General features: G+C 39.1%; 1 protein-coding gene across 20 annotated transcripts in view; it reads left to right on the forward strand.

The window, feature by feature from the left end:
• Window positions 1-8,674, forward strand: part of LOC106028573 (uncharacterized) — a 36,895-nt gene that overhangs the window by 14,876 nt on the left and 13,345 nt on the right. For 7 of the 20 annotated variants that reach the window (XR_010041417.1, XR_010041419.1, XR_010041423.1 and 4 more), the window contains one exon: window positions 1,932-2,038. The exons of 9 other annotated variants lie outside the window; for them this stretch is intronic. The gene's annotated coding sequence lies outside the window, so the exon portion shown is untranslated. Of the gene's footprint in view, window positions 1-219; window positions 398-1,931; window positions 2,039-8,271; window positions 8,655-8,674 lie in introns of those variants that run through there. 4 more of the 20 variants (XR_010041424.1, XR_010041425.1, XM_063231640.1 and 1 more) reach the window with 3 other exon arrangements.

Raw genomic sequence — 8,674 nt, forward strand, 5'->3', positions numbered from 1 at the left:
TCCCCAGCCCCTGAAAATTTAAAAATTTTTAAAAATACATTACAGTAAAAGATACATTACCATTAATCCCTTTCAATAAGTGAGTATTCTTGCCACTTTCTGAAGCAGTTCTGAAAGTCCTTTTTCATGGATGTCTTTAGTTATGCTGTCATGGTTGTCTTGATATCCTGAACTGACTCAAAAGTTTTGTCTTTCATGATCATTTTGACTTTGGAGAAGAGCCAGAAGTTACATGTGCTGGATGTCATAAATGAAGACATCACCTGTTTATACAAGCCTTCCTTTGCGTTGGGTGACACCCAGCAGTAACATCCACTATATTTTTGATCATTCTGCCTAAAGATACTCATGAAAGGGAACTTCGAGAACTGCTTGAGAAAGTGGTAAAAACGATAGGGTAAGTCTGTTGGAAGCGAGAGGGAATTTTCTGAGGTGGGTTTATGGTAATACTTATATGTCTTAGTATAATAACTTATTTAAACATTCACTGTGTGTGTTGGTTACACCTCATAATTAGGATAGGCAGTGAGTTGTGAAGTTGGTCTCAACTTGCCTCAGGCTACACCATTAGTTAGAATTCAGGTCCAGACTCTGGTTCCAAGTATACTCCGCAAAAGCTCCTTGGAAAATGTTCTTTGTTAAGAGGTTTGACACAAAGCTCCAGGAATGTAGGCTGCAGTGCTGATCCTACAGCCTACTCTCTATTCTCACCTCTGCTAAGTGGAAAATCCAGACTATATTCTTCAGCCACAGCCACATTGGGTGGACACAGGCCCACGCTGGAAGCACGGGGGTTTTCTCTCTCCCCCTCCCTCTCCTCTGTCTTCCCCAGCTGCTGCTTCCATGATGCCGCACTCTTCCTCAGGATGTACTCCACTGGTCTCCTCCAAACAACCACAAGCCACTCTGAGGCACTTGACTTTGTATTGTCTTGTGTGTTTATTTTTTACTTTATTATAAGTCAGGAGCATAGAGACTACCACTACAGAAGTAAAGCAGAGAAAAACATTCAAATCATGACTGTAGCCAGGGGTGGTGGCACATATCTATAATCCCAGCACTCTGAGGGGCTGAGACAGAGGGATCACAAGTTCAAACCCAGCCTGAGCAGCTTAGCAACATAGCAAGACCTTGTCTCAAAACAAAAAAATGAAATGGGCTGGGGATGTAGCTCAGCATAAAGGCCCTGCATTCAATCCCTAATATTGTTTTAAAAAGTAGTAATAATAAATAAATGATTAATCGTATCAGGAGTGTATACTCCTGAGGGAATTACTGAACCTATCTCAACTTCAGTTATTTCCTCTATATAAATAGGTATCAAAACACTTGTTTAATTTTTTTTCCTTAAGTGTTTTAAGGAGATCCCTAAGAGGTAAGTGAAAATTCTTTTTTTTTTCTTTTGTCTTTTTCCTTTTTATTGGTATCAGGGATCGAGCTCACGACTGCCTGCTTGCAAGGCAGGCGCTTGAGCTAAATCCCCAGCTCCAAGTGAAAATTCTTAACCAACAAAAATATACTCAACCCATCAACCTAACATTCAGGAGGCTGAGGCAGGAGAATCGATGGGAGTTTGAGGTCAGCCTGGGCTACATAAGCAAGTTCAAGGCCAGTCTATACTATGTAGTGACATCCAGGCTCAAAACAAAATAAAACAAGTGTGTGTGTGAATATATATGTAGACATTAAATATATATATATATTTATTTTATTTATATATATAATATCTACCCTTTGCCAAGTACTGCCTTAAATAGAGAAGTAGTGGTGTATGAGGTAAATTGCTTGCCATTTAAAGATCTTGAATTCCAGTGGGCAATACATATGATAAACTAACATAGAAAATGTAATTAAATTATTCATATTGGATGCATAACAAATATGGATAATATAAATTGATAATTTTTTTTTTTTTTGCTTTTTGCGACAAGGTCTCACTATGCAGTTCAGGCTGGCCTCGAGTTCACTTTGTAGCCCAGGCTGGTCTCAGACTTGCAATGATCATCCTACCTCAGCCTCCCAAGTGCTGGGATTACAGGTATGCACCACCATAGCCCACTAAATTGCTAATCTAAATTGCTGATTGGATATTTTAATCAAATAGTGGACAATATAATTAAATCATAGTCACTGATTTTTTTTTAAAAGACCATCATGTGATTTGGTTTGGAAAAAGAATAAGATACTTTTTTAAATAGGGCAATAAGGGGAGCTCTCTGAGGAGGTGACATTTCAGCAGTTACCTGGATGATATAAAGGAGTGAGCTTTGCACTAATCTGGGATGAGCAAAGAATAAAGATTCTGAAGTAGTAATAAGCTCAGTATAGTCACAAAACAGGAATAAGGTCAACGCAAGTAGGGCTGGGTGAGAAAAAAGGTGTGGAAATAAAAGAGATAATATGTATAGAAGAAACTCAACAGGTAGTCATTGTTCCATAAGTAATAAACATTCTTAAATGGCTTCTATTTTTCTACCAAGGCCACATCTTCTCTTTTTGTTGGTTTGGTCTTTTAAAGGAAGATTCTATGTTGCCCAAACTGGTTTCAAACTTCTGAGTTCAAATAATCCTCCTCCCACAGCCTCCCAGGTAGCTGGGCCAGCACAGTAAGCAAGCTGTCCAGTGCATGCTTATTGAGCGCATTCATTCACTGAACAAATGTTTACTGAGTGCCTTACCAGGTTCCAGGCATTGTGCTCAAGATAAGGATATCATAATGAAGAAGACAAACATGAGAAGGAAAAAAAATAAGAAAATAAGCTATGTGCAGAGTCACCCTCAGAGATTGCTGAGGACACCTGTTGTAACCTTAGGAGCGGCCTTGGACTTTGGCATCCTAACACTTGCTGTTCCATACTACAGCACTGCCTAGAAAGTCTCCAGTGAGTCATCGGGGTAGATACAATTCAAAAGAACTCCAGGAGACCAATTTTAATGCCATTCAGGATAGACCTGAGGGTGGAAAACATCTTAAGGGACAAACAAAACTTTATATGTAATGTAGATTAAGAAGCTATACAGGGCTGGGAATATAGCTCAGTGGTAGAGTGATTGCTTAGTATGTGCAAGGCCCTGGGTTCATTATTCTATACTGGAAAAAAGGAGAAGGGGAAAAAACTGAAATCCTTTGGGAAGTATTAATAAATCTAAAAACCTATAGGACTAGCCCATCTGCCCTGCCCCTGCCCCTGCCCCTGCCCCTTTTGAGTGACTGAGGCTCCAGTCCTGGCCTCAAAGACTGTCCATAGTCCTACTTTATGTCCAGGTGCTAGCCTACCAGGGTTGATATGGGGACAGAGAGTACTGCTGTTTCACTCACCACAAATGTTAAATCTAAGAAGAGGACAAATCAATGGTGGTACAAGAAGCTTTCCACATCCAGCAGATTGGCGATTTCCTGCTATAGTGTGAGGACTCTCCAGCCTTCCTAACTTGGTCTGTGTTGGTTCCGTTGAACTCTGGAGGTGTGGGCATGCCTTATTCCCTGAATGGATTGAACATCTAAGGCATTATGGCAGCCTCCTACTCTGGCATGCCACTTGCCATCAGTTTTAGAAATCACTCATGGACCCCATCCTGTTGCCCTACACACATAGTGGGTTCCTCTGCCTCAGCCCCAAGCTCTTGCTGTTCTGTTATCCAACAGAGATGGTGCCACCAGTATTAGCTTACTGGTTTATCTTCATTAAATGTTTATTTTTCTGTTCATAGCTGAGATATGTTTTAGCTTTTTTCTCTGGAACCCATGCTTTTATCAAAACTGAATGTTGTGTCTATATCCCTGATGCCAGTGTTAATATATCTATTTTATGTCCCATGTAAAAGCCCAAATTAATACCTTTTCTGATCCTGTCCTTTCTAGAGGAGATATACTAGCCCATTGATTTGGTTCCTTGGGCTCCTGGTTAAAAAAAAACCCTGATTATTATTTTCATTTGCATAGCTAATCTTTGTTTATTTTTTATTCATGTGCCTATTCTACGGCTGTGCAATGTTTATAAACCAAACATATGGCCACATGGTATACCACTGACACAGTGCTAAACCCCTCACATATCACAGGAAAAGAAACCAAGTCAGAAGGTAAGAGTCAGTTACAGGGATAGAATTTAGCAATTCAGCTTGACTTGACTGTAGTCATTTTGGTATGAAGAATTGAACTCAGTACTTGTGCCTGCCAGGCAGGTGCTGTGCTGCTGAGCTAAATTGCTGGCCCAGCTGCAGGCATTTTGAACCACAACTGCCCTTGAGTAATCCTGGTCCATTTTCCCTACTGTTTCCTAACCTACTATAAGTAAGCTGAACTATGAAAGCAGTATATAGGGCTTTGTTACTGGACCCCGGTGCTGTCAGTGCCAAGAATGCACCTGACTTCTTTGGTATAAACTTGAGCTAAACCCAGTACATTCCAGATTGGACCCACTTTTATCCTGATCCCCCCTTCTCACCCAAAGTTGGTGGTCTTGCTGCCACTGGGGACCATACTTCTGTCAGAAAGACCCCAATAAACTGCACCCTATACAATTCTGGAACTGTCTGCCTGTTCTTTGGTCTCATGACACCTGCAGTCCTTTTATACTGGGATGGGTAAATCAGGAATGGTTCTTTAAAAGAGGACACAGAAGGAGTTCAAAGTCAGAAAAGAACATGGTAAGATGGTGGAAACAGACTGATGTGACACATTTCAAATATAGAAAAAGGGGCCACAAACCAAGGAATACAGGCAGCCACTAGAGGTTGAACCAGAAAAAGAAATGGATTCTTCTCTAGAGAAGAAACCAGCCCTGTCACCTCTACTTTAGAGCTTTGAAACTACTTTTGCATTCTGATCTTCAGAATAAGAAATTCATGTTGCTTTAAACCACTAAGCTTGTGGTAATTTGTAACCAGTGGCAACAGGAAATGAATACACATGGGGTACTTGGTACGTGTACACAAATTCTCATCCCCCTCCCCTATAGATTCTGATTCTATAGATCTGAGTTAGGATCCCAATAGTCTGTTTTTTCTACCAAGCCAAATACCTCATCACTTCTTTTCCAATGACATACTCCATCTATTTTGGCTACAAGTGTGGACATAATGACCCTTCATTGTCCCAGAGCTTGAGACTGGTGCACAGGTGGACATCTGGCCCACACTGGCCAATCACAATCTTCTCTAGGAATTTACACATGGAAGTCAGAACAGGTTTACTATTTGTGCTAGAATTTGGTTGAAGAGTCAAAGATGCCACACTAGGAGAGATGTCTACTTGCCGTGTCTGGCACTCGTCTTCTCTGACTAGATAAAGGAAGCACATACACAGCAGCAAAGAAGATAATAAGCAGAAGGAAGCAGAGTTGAATGCTAGACGGAGAAAGAAAACCCTACTCCTTTGAATCCCTGGATCCAGCAATAACTACAGAATAAATCCTTTTCCTTAGTCATACCTATGTCTGTATCGACTATCTCATACTTGTTTATGTCATTTTACCCATTAGAATTTAAATACAAATGACACAGAGACGTTAGTCACTTATCATTTGCACTAACTCTTTAGAATACACATTTCCATGTATAATCCACTTTCTGTCTTAACCACATAGTCCCCAGCAACTGTATATTCAGGCTGATTCTTTTTTGATCCTTGTTCCCTCCCATATATTCAGTGAAAAAGAAATTCTCAAGTGATGGCTCTTTTCCAATAAAAACAAATGACGCAAAACCCATATGATTGCCTTTGTTCAAAGCAATGGCTACAAAATACCTTCTGCTCTACATTATGTGGGGTTTTACAGGCATCTTTAGTGAGAAGTAAGCAGTAAAGAGGTTGAGTATTAACTAGAAGATTCTCCCTCATTATTCCAGTTACTTCAACAATAATTCTTTTTCATTTTTAAGGCATTGTCTCACTATATATTGCAACTTGAACTCACTATGTAGCCTCAGCTGGCCTTGAACTCAGAGTGATACTCCTGTCTCAGCCTCTTAAGTGCTGGGATTACAAGTGTGCACCACCATGCTTGGCTTCAACAATGCCTATCTTTCAATCCAAAGTTTCTCATTGCTGCAAAATACAACTGAATGCTATTATCTAAAAACATTTTTCTGGTGTAAATTGCCATTGCTGGGGGATGGGTCTGTGCCATTTACCAGGTAGGATTAGCTATACACTTTGCTAAAGTCTCTGAACAGACTATTGCTGGCAAATACTACCAAGTCCTTCTTAGAGTTGTGCTGTAAAACTTAGTGGAAGAAAATAGGGATTCCTATAATTTCCTCCTGCCAAAAAAGTGGAAAGAGCACTTGCCTAGCAGTCAGGAAACCTGAGCATAGTCTTGGCTCCAGCATTTATTGCCATTTAGTAAACTTAGTCAAGTCAGTTAACACTTCTAAGTTGTAATTTCTTCTATAAAGTGGAATTCATGATACTCCCCTGCCTTTTTAACTAGATGGTCATAAGAGTTAAGACATACAAATTTAAGGTATTGTTAACACACTATACAAACGTAAGGTAAAATTATGATACTCTAGTACTAGACACCTTCATTCAAACAGTGAGATTGTGACTGTTCTATTTACCAAAATTTAAAAAGTGAATTCTCGCTGGGTATGGTGGAACATGCCTATAATCCTAGCAGTTGGGAGGCTGAGACAGGAGGATCCCAAGTTTGAAGCCAATCTGGACTATATAGTAAGACCTCATCTGAAAAAAAGAAAAAGAAATAAAAGCGAATTGCTTTTCACAAGCCAATATTCACACGTTGTGGAAAAAATATCCACACATTGTGAAAAAGAAATTATGCAAATGTATCTATAAAGTAGGTATCAAACCTGGAACATCATTTAGATAGTGCTATATGCAAATGGTTGGCAATTCAAAGTAGGGATGTATAATCTAAATAGATGATACAGATCTCTAAAAAAACATGCCTAAAGTTGGTCTTCAGCAGATAATCCCAAACTCTGAATTACAGCTTTCAAACAAAGCAAAAAACCCAACCGATGTGGACTAGAGATCTCTGAAACCTTCTCCACCCCCACAACTGTCTTTACTTAGTACTAAATTTAGAGCAGATGGAGAAATCCACAAGTAAGACAATGCCTACATCTGCTAATAAATTAGTACTGGTGAGCCAAGCAACGAGAAAAATTTCAAGTGGTCTTTACATGTTAGCTGAGCTCCAAATAATGCAAAAGTTTCTGCTTTTGAGGAATTTAGATTTATGTAATTTAGATACAGTCAGTGAATGGAGCAGAAAGCAGAATGAAGAAGATAAGCAGACAACTGATGGCAAAATAAGAGCATAACAGAAATGAGGCAAAGAAGGTTGGTTATAATCTCTAATATAGATGGCCTTGACACACTAAATTAAAAAAAAAGAACCACACATGGAGTAGATCAGGAGGCAGGGTCCACCGAGATGCTATTTATAGGAAATATAATTAATATGAGAAAGAGTACATGGACTGAAAATCAAATATGAGAAAACAATGCTCTATGTGACAGAGAACCAAAGAGTAATAGGGGCAACAAGACCAGTATTTGTGGATAGGTTGGAAAACAGGCTTTAATAGGTAAAGGAATATAATTAGAGATCAAGTCCAGGAGAGAGAGAGAATGTTTGGAACCACTTAGGTAAATAGCAGGTTGCCCCCCCCCATTTAAAATCAACGGTCTTGGTCAGACCCAAAAATGCACAGTGTACCCTGGGAAAGTGAAAGGGGAGGGAAAGTATTAAAAAAGGATGGCAGAAGATATTGTTAATAGTGTATGAGGATTTAAAACCCACATTACTCGCAAAACTCTCCTTAGATAGATTTTATTCTGTCCCACTTTGTCTACTTGCATTAGATTTGAGGGCACAGACAACTATCCCAAAAACAAGGATATAGCACAGTAATCATCTTTAATTTCCTATTAACTTAGTCTGAAGCCCTGTATGACTTATACTGTTTTATCATGACTGATCTTAGTTAAATCTGGTTTGTTTGGGCTGGGGATTTAGCTCAGCGGCATAAGCACCTGCCTTGCAAGCAGGCAGTCGTGAGTTTGATCCCCGGTACTGATAAAAAGGAAAAAGAAAAAAAAACTATAAAAAGATAGGCAAAATAAGTTTTAATGGTGTATTTTTACTTAACCTAATATTCTGAACTATATGATCACCATCAAAATGATAAAGTATCTTATTTTTTTTTCATATTGTCTTTGAAACCCAGAGAATATTCTCTACTTACAGCACATCTTGGTTTGCACCACCCACATTTCCTTTTCTTTTCCTTTGGCAGCACAGGACTGAACCCAGGGATCCTCCACCACTGAGCTAATCTCTGGCCCTTTTTAAATTTTTTATTTCAAGACAGAGTCTTACAAAATTGTCCACACTGGCCTCAAACTTATGCTCCTCGTGCTTTAGCTACTGAGTAAATGTGTAACACACAAGCCTGGCTTGGACTTTTTTCAAATAAGATTTTTACTCACAAATTCAATTTAATTTAATAAAACATCTGAATACTTCAAAATTTTGTTTTGCATCGATTCTAGCAAAACATGTTTTGCTTTGATTTTTTGAGATGAGTATTTCACTATGTTGTCTAATTTGGCTTTGAACTCCTGGACTTAAGATATTCTCTTGCCTGGGATTACAGGAATGTACTGTGTCTGGAAAATGAGTTTTTGTTTTGTTGTTTG

This window comes from Cavia porcellus, unplaced genomic scaffold, assembly GCF_034190915.1.
Source record: "Cavia porcellus strain 051 isolate PalLab524CR breed Dunkin Hartley unplaced genomic scaffold, mCavPor4.1 scaffold_20, whole genome shotgun sequence".
Lineage (NCBI taxonomy): Eukaryota > Metazoa > Chordata > Mammalia > Rodentia > Caviidae > Cavia > Cavia porcellus.